The following is an 8,323-nucleotide window of genomic DNA, read 5'->3' as shown; positions in this document are numbered from 1 at the left end:
GGGAGGAGAGCAACTTCGGAGTTTCACAGGGACTGGCAGAACTCTGGTGTGTTCACACCTTTTCTAGGTTTGTCATCTTGAGTAACTTGCTTAATCACTCTGTGCTCAGTGGATAAAAATGTGGACAATAATAGTGGTTGCAAAGTTTTGTGAAGAGTAAATGAGAAAATACATGTAAAAAGAACAGCTCATGAATATGAAAGGCATGTTCAAAAATTCCTTCCCCAGTATTGGAGGGCATGATGTATAAGGTTGGAACATATACTGTCTGTCCCAAAGAACTCACAAGTAAACAAATAATTTAAGTCAAATAAAAGAGATATGTCAGGAAAAAAAAGAGAAAGAACTTGAATTCTTGTGAGGGTGAGGGCCAGTGTGTTGGAGGAGGGGGAGAATTATATTATAGATGGAAGTGTAGTATAGAATGCAACATAACATGAAGGTTTGTGGACCCCTGGGCTGGCATGGACCTGTAAGCATTTCCCTGAAGCCCATAGAATTTGCCTGGTGGGTAGATAGATAGAGGAAGAGGAAGAGAAGGTAACCATTGTGGTGATCATGTGAGATAACCTCCCTGCCAGGAGTTTCTGACTTGGAGGGACTGAGGGGAGAATTAGTGAGGTAGAAGCAGCCAGCAGGTGAGCTCCAGAGAACATGTACTGCATCTCTGTGATTGGGGATTGGGCACACCGGAGTCCTGGTTAGCCAGGCATTGCATGGCCTCTGCCATTTTTGAATAAAGCACGCATGGGATGCTCCCAAAGTAGAGCATCTGTGATTGATTCGAGAGGGAGAGCCGCTGGGTTGGTGGTCCTGCTGTGAAGGACTTATGCAGAGCGGAGCAAAGCCCATGATGGGGAAAGTGCTTTCTAAAGAAAACTGTGTAATTTTCTAAAAAAGCTATTCTGTTCTTGAGTAAGAGTTTATTGTTCCCAGGTAGAAAGCAGTGGGAAAACAACGAAAATCAACCACATATGCCTCATTTCTGTTATGTTATTTAATTTTTTAACTCACTATAAGATTGCTTTTTTTATGACTTCCCTAAACTCAACATTATACTTTCAGGTAACATATTATTATGTCATTTGTTCTTCATTATACACTTAAAGAACATACGTAATAACATTTATTACCAATTATTGTATGGATGTAATTCCAAAGTTGTAGGTATTTTTAAGTGATTTCCAAATTCCCAAGTCTGGTAAATTGCTGAATCAGAATTTCTGTTATTGAATTCACTTCTATTCCTATTATACCCATAATTAAATTTGTATATGTGTCTATATGTCTGTTTATTTCTTTACTTGTTCTTAGGATAAAGAGGGAGTCAAATGATAAGTGTTTAATGTTATAGATAACAACTTAGTTATCATGAAATATGCATATATGGCTAGTGCCCCTTTAAATCAATTTATTCTAAAGGTCAAGATGTTGACAATGTGGTTTTTTTTTTGACATTCAATATTATTTTATATTAATTTCAGATGTACAGCATAGTGGTTAGACATTTATGTAATTTAAGAAGTTACTAGTCTAGTATCCACCTAGCACTATACATAGTTATTACGATATCATTGGGTGGGGTGGGGTCCCAGGTGAGTCAACAGAGCAGAGCAGTGGAGCTCACCAGGCCAATCAGAATCAGATTTGGCCTGTGGGGGTGGGCTCAACATAGGAAAGATGGCATTCACCTGCCAGCTGCACAGGAAAAGGCCCTGTCACCAGGAAAATGCTGACTGTCGTCCAGTCCTCCCCCTGAAGTCATGCTCCTCAGTCTGCACCCTACCCCGTATGTCTCAGGGCCCCCGCTGGAGCTGAAGGTGAGTGCCTGCGAGTGAGTGAGTCTGTCTGTGCGAGTGCTGTTTAAGAGGACGTGTGGGTTTCCTGCTGCCTTCCGTCCCACCCAGATGGTCAGAATCCCCCGTTTTTCACAGCCAGATGTTGAGTGGGGGCTCCTCTTCCTGGCACCAGTACTCTGGGCTGGGGAGCCTGGTGTGGGGGCTGGGGTCCCTCGCTCTTCTGGGGAAACCTCCAAGGCTGAACTATCCCTCCTGATTCTCAACTGCCACAGGGAGGTTTGGGGCCTGTTCCGCATCTCCGCCCCGCCTAACAGTCCCGTCGTGGCTTCTTCTTTATATTTTTTAGTTATAGGACTTCTGTTTGGCTAGAGTTCAGATGGTGCTCCAGGTTGATTGTTCTATAATTTAGTTGTAATTTTAATGTGTTCACGGAAGGAAGCAGGCACAGTGTTTACCCACCATCTTGGATCTCTCCCCCAAATTGTGTAGTTTAATAAACAACTTTTTAAACACTACTTCTTATGTTGGAAATTTTTGTGTTTGTGTTTCTGTCCTGAACCGGGCAGGACCAGCCTTGAGTAGAAGCTTAATAAACACATTCCCTTCTTGTTTCCCTTCTTTTCACCTGATTCTTCTGGGCTGTGGACTCAACTCAGCTGTTACAGGGAAACGCCAGTCCTGCCACAGCAGAGTACTGGGCCTCCGCCTCTTTCCTTCTCTCTGCTGCGGTCGACTGGGTGGAGAAACATGAGCGTGGGGAGGCAGGTGGGGTTCAGGTGGTGGCATCAGGGTGGTACTTTTTTTTCCTTTGCCCCTGACTCCTGTTTCCCCATTCCTTTCAATGCTGCTGTTGACTTATACTGAAAAATCTAATCTCCTGCCTCTACATTGTGAACACACTACTGTCCTTAGAACTAGGCAACAGGCCCTTCCTCTGGCCCTCCTAAACTTGCCTCCAGCACCCTAGTCCCCATAGGGCAAGGAGTCCACATGGTCAAGCAATGTATCCCCCTGGAGCCTGTGTCTTGCTATTTGGAACACCCTCTGGGCACACTGGGTACTAGATTTCCCGGCCCCAAAGCCCCACGCCTGCTTATAGGGTCCACTTAGGCCTCTTTGTGGGTGTTCCTATTGAGGACAAATAGGGACGCAAAGCTAGTATTCATACCCTTAGGCCCAAGGAGTGTCTAAGAGGCAGCTATTTGCAGGAAATGTGAATAGAGCTTGAAGAGCTGGATCGGGTGCCCATAAATATGCACAGGTAAGGTCTTAAATGGACCTGGGGGTAGAAAGAGAAGGGTGCCTGGCACCTCTGGCACCCCACATTCTGGCTAGGATTCTCAGTTCAGACTTGGCCTGTCAGGCTATTTTGAAGGTCAAGGTAGGAGAATAGGACACATTTATTAGCTTAATTTATAGCCTGTAAATATTTAGACATATGGAGGTGAGCCTCTATTTGTACTCTTGCCCTGAACCTTGCAAATGTCAGCAGTGGACCTGCCTGAGAACATTGCCCCACACTCATACTCCGCTGCCTGTTGGTGTTGGAATGACCAAGGCTGGGTAAGTGCAGGCCTCTCCCACCCAACATAAGCTCCACTGGGCAGAGACCATCACTACTTCTGCTCACTATTGTTCCTTAGAACAATGCCTGGCACACACTTGTTGAATGAAAGGAGGAATAGTCATGGGATGTGAGCAGGAGCGGAATGGAGGGGATTCTTCAGCAGTAGAGGGAAAGAGAGGGTAAGTACTCTTAGCGACTCCACTGGGGTGCAATTATGTGTAATAGACTAAGAATCAGCTGTTCTAGGATGTACTCCAGTATCCATTTTCCTCTTGGATCATACAAGTTTGAAAATTTTTGTATAATTTAGGGACCCTCAGATATGTGAATATGATAATATATTTTTGTTTGATCTTGGGTCTGTAGCATATTTTCTCCCTGAGGGAAGGGAATTCCACAGTAATTTCCCGATTCACATTTTCACCACAAATACCCATTATAAGATGGTGTGTAGTTCAATTAGGTTGTAAGAACTAAGGAAGGAAGGAAGGAAGGAAGGAAGGAAGGAAGGAAGGAAGGAAGGAAAGGAGGAGCAAAACAAATATATAAATAAAACCCTAGACTACCAGAGTTGGTTAAATGAAGACAAATGAATAGAAAATAAAATGTAAAAACCATTGTTATTATTATTGATCATTGAGACTAAATTTTTAAGCAAAATGGGAGCATGATGTTTTCTATTTTTTATATAAGTTCTTGTACTATTTTGAAAGCATTTTCAAAATAAACAAAACTATCTTATGGGAGATAGATTCAAGGAAAGTCAAGGTTTCCATAGTGAAGAACCCTTAACTGAGTATGACTTGAATGATTAAGTTAGCTTGTAATCTATTATAAATCATGTTGGGGGCTGGGGGAGTGCTAGAAAAGAATGTGAAGATGGGATTCATTCTGTGTCATGGCCTTTTTTTTGAGGGGGCAGGGGGAAATGTACAGAGCTGAAGTTTAGTAAAATGTTATATACTGATTTGTTTCTGGCTTTGGAAAATTATGCAACAACTCTTTCTATCCAATGCTCAAGAGAAGTGTAAGCATTCATATTTCCAAATCAGAAGATATAATTTTCCTCTTTAATTAGAAGTAAGCCTAAGTCACTTAATGTTTTGATCTATAATGGGACTTATGGGCTTAGATATTGAGTCTTTTACATTTTAAAGGAGTATTTAAAAAAATCAAAAGCAGGAGAAACTGTGCTCTCAGGAATATAACTGCAAAACACGTGGAGGACTGAGCCTATAAGCACTAATTTAAGAACTGGTAGTTTGCTCCTAAAAAAAATTCTCTTTTTTGGTCAGTTTCTGTAATTATGACATCTCTTCCAACTGTGTCTTTTTCGAGTTTGTGTGCAAAATTTTCAAGTTTCCCAGTAAGGAAAACATTAAAAAATACTAGTCACCTTTTGTAACGTACAATTTAAGATGTTATTCTCATATTTTACAGTTTTCATAAGAGACAGATAAAGAAAATGTGTTTCTGCCTTACTACTAGCAGATTATTTTTATTACACGAAAATTCTGTGTATTATTACTTTAGCTTCTGAAAAGAACTACCTTCTGAACATTTTAATAAATCCTTATTAAATTAAGTAGGTGGTTTCATTATGCTATTATTAAGTCATTTTATCTTTCCTCCTTATCCCTCTCTACCTTTACATTCCAAAGAGAAAAACCTTTACTTTTGGAACTGGTTTAGCCTAGCCAACTGGGGGAGGAAAATTAGGGATGTCCTCGCTGTTGGAAATTTGCCCTCTCTCTGTGGACATTGTGCCCCTCAAGCCAAGCCTCCCTTGACCTTGCTTTTTGGTATTGAATTTTGGGTAGGTGACTGCCCTGTTGGCAGAGAAAGGGTGGAGGACAAAAAGAAGTAGCGGCAGGGCAAATGTGGACAAGAGATGGAGATGTGGAGGGACAGTGGCTGTCCTTAAATCCAGTATAGTCTGGGTTAGTAATTTCCAGTGCTATTCTGAGACAATGTATTTGTGAGTTTAGAAAAACATGGACAATATACTGAGTTTTTATTAAAGCTGAGGTTATTCAACTTAAGGAATTAAACAGTAAAGTAAAACAGCATTAATTGTGCTAGTTTTTCTTTCTCTTAAGTAACTTTGACAAAATAAAAAGTTAGTTACTCTATGGTAGTCTAAAATGTTTTCGGAATTTTGCTATTCTGTGAAACCCAAAAGTCTACCATTCACTCTTTTAGTGGCGGCGGCAATTAATTTATTAGCTTTTGGTCTTTTTTTCCTAGCAGTGGGGATTGTATTCATGAAAATTATTGGAAATGCTCACATCTTTTAATAGTGGAAGATTTTGTATATGTAAGTATGCATGTATATATTTTATGTATTTATGTATTAAGGAGCTCTGCTAATGCCTGTGTTGTCTTTAGGTCATGGGATGGGGAACTGTGCTCTGAGTTCGCTTTATATTGAGTTATATCACATTGTATGCTGGTCTTTCTTCTTTCTAAAAGTGCTGGATCTTAGTGAAAAACTTGAAGAAAGGAAGTTCTATAGTTCTCTAAAGAACTAACTAAGAAAACACTCTAAAGTGTTTTCACATGTATTATATTTAATTCTCACAACTTGGTGTCATAGAGATAGCATTCATTTGAGAATTTCAATTCTGAGCAAGGAGTTTGCCATACCTTTTTATATTTTTAGGGATGTTTAATGTTGAAACTAAATACATAGTAGAAGTTGAAATAAAATGGAATCTTAGACTCATTATTCCAACTGGTATCATATGCCTACAGAAAAGAGTAGAAATGTAATACACAAGTGAACTTTGTTGTAACAAAGTCAAGTCTGTCTGAATGGGCATGCAACATAATCTTTAACTCAGAATGGTTAAGAACAATGAAGTTAAAATAAATAAAACCCATGAGAAAAAGAACATTCTGGAAGTCCTTGAGTTCTTTAGGAGGTGTTGGGGGTTTGGTCAACATGTATGTTTAATGTTTATTAAGTACTTTTAAAAAATATAATTATTGTCCCTTTAAAAAATGCATGCATTTTAATATGTTGCTGAGTCCAAGAGTGAGAAGCAAACCCCAAAATTCAATGTAATATGAATATTTACATAGTTAGGGACTCTAACTTTGCCTTTGAGAAGGTTATCAGTAAAGATAAAAGATGTCTGAAACTGTGGATTCTAAGAATAAATCCAGCATCGTTTTTCTAAGTTAAGCCCCTGTCTAAATAGCTTATTTTCTTAGTGCTTTCTCAAGTCTTTGCAGGGTTTCCTTGCTTTGAAACTGTTACATGCAAAGAGCATTACTTCCATTTATTTGTCAAATGTGTGTAAGTTAGCAAACTAGCACTGATTTAAAAACTTAAGAATGCTGGCAAGAGTCCAGTGAAGCTAGTACTTTTATTTCCTGCAGTAAGAATGAATTCAAGCTATTTTGGAAAAGCAGTTTGTCAGTACATCATATGAACTTTAAATATGTGACCTTTCAAAATCCTACTTCTGGATTCCTCTTATAAGAAATAATCAGAAATACATACAAACCTTTATGCACAAAAATGTTCACCATAATATTATGCATAAAAATAAAAAAGAACCTTTGAGGTTATTTAAAAAAAATGGGAATGGTTAGAAAATTATGAAGTCATGCAATAAGATATTTACATAGCTTCTAAAATGACACATACTGAGAATTTTTAATTAAATTAGAAAAAGAAACACTTATGCTAGGATGTTCAGTGAAAAAAAAACAGGTTGTAATATTTATTCAACTTCTGATTATCAGGAGTGACAGTAGCTCTTGATGTTCCAAGATGTCTTTATCTTCCTGGTTAGTTGGTCCATTATCAGTGACTAATAGTAGCTTTGTAATTCATTCAGTTAACAACTTTTTATTTCTCATTTACTCTGCTAGATATTGCTGGGCCCTGAGATACAAAGATTAAGAACTGAAAATCTCCGGTATCTGAGTGCAAACTTGATATTTGCTCGTACGTGTTTAATAGTAAGGAGTGGCATTCTAGTTAAATGTCAGAACTTGGGTTTCTTTCCTGGGTGGAAGGCTTTGTTTGCTTTAGGAATAAAGATGGACCAAACCATAGTACAGCAGAAAAGAAGCCAGGAAATCCAGCTTGCCTTATGAAATCCTAAGGGGACAGTGTGGTCTGAACGTTTTCAGCAGGCATATTTGAGGAATCTATAGATTCTAGAATTGGGAGTAAGATTTGATATAGTTTCTAATGTTGCATCTACATTTCTCCTTCCTTTGGGCTCTAAGCCAGTCTGGTTTGTATTGGACTATCAATTGGGAGTCTGTCTTCCTCACTTTAACTGAGAATTCCTAGAAGGCAGGTAACCAAGGCTCATTCATCTTTTAGTGCAATTCCCCCAGCCTTTCATAGTGTATGGCAAGTGGTAGGCACTCAATAAATGATCGGGATAAATGAATTACTGCTATATTTATAGTTAATAATTTCTGTGATGTAGAATAGATGGATGGAGAAAAACCAGGTTAACATATGAGTAACATACAAAAAACACAAAACATGGCCTTCTCAGTGCCATCGCTCTTCAGCAGTGAACTTTTGGGGAGAATATTTACTCTGATTTATAGGCCGGTGAGCTTATATAGTATTTCATACCTAGTATCTCACAAAGATTTAACAGATTTGAGACTAATTGTAAAGCAACGTAAACTGCTTGGAAGAAAAGTGCTACGCAAATCTGAATTGGAAGTTTGATTATTTTTAACTTCAGTGGGAATTCATTGGCAAATGAAGAGTGAAAAAGGGCTCAAGATTTGGAGGAAAACATGCTGTAAAAAGAATATGAGTGTGATCATTATAAGAAATGCTTGAGATTAGTCATACTGATAGAATATAAACATATGAGAATTGATATACATATGTAATATGCCAGGGGTGACAAAAAATGTATACACATGACTTGTGTTCATCTTTTGTTATTGCCGTATATTTTTATTTATTTTT

The 8,323-nt window shown here is 38.6% G+C and overlaps 1 protein-coding gene across 2 annotated transcripts in view; it reads left to right on the top strand.

Moving 5' to 3' along the window:
- The window catches only part of HECW2 (HECT, C2 and WW domain containing E3 ubiquitin protein ligase 2), a 360,649-nt gene that overhangs the window by 83,278 nt on the left and 269,048 nt on the right, over positions 1-8,323 (top strand). The window lies entirely within an intron of this gene.

The sequence above is a fragment of the Hipposideros armiger genome, unplaced genomic scaffold (assembly GCF_001890085.2).
Source record: "Hipposideros armiger isolate ML-2016 unplaced genomic scaffold, ASM189008v1 scaffold_23, whole genome shotgun sequence".
NCBI classification, from domain to species: domain Eukaryota; kingdom Metazoa; phylum Chordata; class Mammalia; order Chiroptera; family Hipposideridae; genus Hipposideros; species Hipposideros armiger.
Note: the sequence above shows the minus strand (reverse complement) of the source record. Positions and strands in the feature narration are given on the sequence as shown.